Source organism: Helianthus annuus, chromosome 13 (assembly GCF_002127325.2).
Source record: "Helianthus annuus cultivar XRQ/B chromosome 13, HanXRQr2.0-SUNRISE, whole genome shotgun sequence".
NCBI lineage: Eukaryota > Viridiplantae > Streptophyta > Magnoliopsida > Asterales > Asteraceae > Helianthus > Helianthus annuus.
In genome coordinates, this window is record NC_035445.2 from 12,774,765 (window position 1) to 12,777,135 (window position 2,371).

At 41.1% G+C, this 2,371-nt stretch overlaps 1 non-coding gene across 1 annotated transcript; it reads left to right on the plus strand.

The window, feature by feature from the left end:
• The first annotated feature begins 1,687 nt into the window (after positions 1-1,687).
• On the plus strand, positions 1,688-1,794 carry LOC118486056. The gene has a single exon (XR_004877912.1). It is a non-coding gene; the product is annotated as a small nucleolar RNA R71 (small nucleolar RNA).
• Positions 1,795-2,371: the final 577 nt, after the last annotated feature.

Consider the following 2,371-nt stretch of genomic DNA (forward strand, 5'->3'; position numbering starts at 1 on the left):
GGGGGTCTTGGGCTTTAAGGCCCAATCGACATGATGAGTCCAACAGTGAACAACAAGATAACTTGTGCGATTCCGCAAGCCTTGTGCGGTTGACAACGTCTTGTGTGATTGGACTTCTTGGACGACCAAGAAGTCTTGTGCGACTGATTTTATTATTCCGGAAATCATGCCATTCGGTTACAGTTTTTAACAGTTTCCTATTTTAACTCAATCAATCAACAGTTATTAGGTTTCACCTATAGCAAATTTTCGATCAATCAAGGTATCTATCCCTTAATCCATATGAACCCTAATCAATTCATGAACAAAAATCTTAACAATTCATATGAACATGTATCATAGAAACATACAATCCTGATCATCAAGCAACACTACGATTATTAACTATAGCAAACATAATCACATCACAGCCGACATGCATTCGGTTTAAGTCATCATCATCATACGATTACCAACCTATTCATATGAACATTAAATCAATCATACACATGTGGCCGATTAACAAGAACACTATTAACTAGCATCATAAGCAACCATGTTAACAAGACTCCTCGGTTATCAAGCAAAATCGCTAATATCATCAACATACAATTTACAAAACACTAAGCACTAACCGGATTGAGAGGAGGAAGGGATCGGCCAAGTCAAGAGCTTCGAGAGATATGGTTGCCGTTGGGTTCGTGAGGGAGAGAGAGAGGAGCTAGGGTTCTTGTGTGCTAGGGTGTTTGGTAAAAATGTAAGGTGGTTACCACATCTCACGTATAACCGATTAGGGGATGGGCCGAACTCAAATCTTGGGCTGCCCTATAGTCCAAATACAAGCAATACAGCCCAAAGGCTTGTGCGGTCAAGGAATGGTTGTGCGGTTCGGATCAAGTAGGCACATACATATTCACATAACATATCATAATATCATACATTCAATAATTCAATCAAGTTCACATACAATACATACAATACAAAAACGGGTTCGAAATACGAGTTGTCACATTTTGGGCTAGTTGATTTATTTGTTTTTCGATGTTTTGTATACTAGCTTGTTGATTTCTAAAATTTGATTCTAATTGTAGAAACCAATCCGAGTTTTTCTTTTCAGTGTCGGAGATAAGGCGAGATATAGTATCTTCAAGCCTTTCTCGTCCACCTTGTTGTTGAGGGAAATTTTGTGACTCATTTCTTGGTTGTTGAAAGTTTGTTCGTTGATTTTGTTGGTTACTACTATTTCCGGGTTCTCTCCAACTAAGGTTAGGGTGGTTTCGCCATCCTTGGTTGTAGGTGCCCGTTGGGGGACCCGACGGCCTAGGTCTATTATCAATGTAGTTTACCGATTCTGTTTGATCATCTGTTTCATTCATACAACTCTAATTTTCATGTGGCCCACCACACCCTTCACAAGCCATAACCGAGACTGTTTTTTGTCATCTCTAACTTTTTAATTTTAGAATAAAGGGCCTCGATTTGGGCTTGTAAAGAGGTGCTTTCATCAACCTTATGGGCACCCGGGGCAATAGATTTATTGCCTCGGGGAGTGTGCCACTGGAAGTTGGTTTGAGCAATTTCCTCAATTTGATTATATATTTCATGCGGGCGGTGATTACCTAAAAGTCCCCCGGAGCTAGAGTCAAGTGTTTGTCTTGTATGTGGCAACAACCTATTATAGAAACTGGATACTTGTTTCCATATCGCAAGACCGTGATGAGGACACTTTCGCAATAGCTCCTTGAACCTTTCCCAAGTTTCATATAAGGATTCCCCGTCCTCTTGTGAATAGGTATTAATTTCAGTCATTAATTTAGCCGTTTTAGCGGGAGGGAAATACTTATATAGAAATTTTTTGGCTAGTTCATCCCAGGTGTTTACCGATCCAGCTGAGAGGGCGTTAAGCCAAGCCTTTGCTCGGTATTTTAGTGAAAAAGGAAACATTCGGAGGCGGATGGCGTCATTTGATGCTCCATTGATCCGAAAGGTATCACATATTTCTAAGAAATTAGTAATATGTAGATGGGGATCCTCGTCCGCAAGCCCATGGAAGGTTGCAGAGTTTTGAAGCATCTGTATCAAATGCGGCCGAATTTCGAAGTTATTGGCTTCAACATTCGGTGCATTGATAGCGGCGCCGAGATTACCTACGGTGGGTCGTAGATAATCCATGAGGATACGTTGGTCCGCCATTGGAAGTAGGTTCCTCGAAACCTTCTCTTGGTTTTTAGCTTTTAGTCTTTTTCTGAGAAAGCGTTCGGGTTCTTCTAGAGGTTCTTTTATGTCTTTATTAGAACTGGAGCTAATACACTACGTAGAGGTGGCGTCGGGTTCCAAGTCCTGCAACAAAAACAGAAAAGAATGTTGGTCAGAAGGTTCACCACGGCCCCGT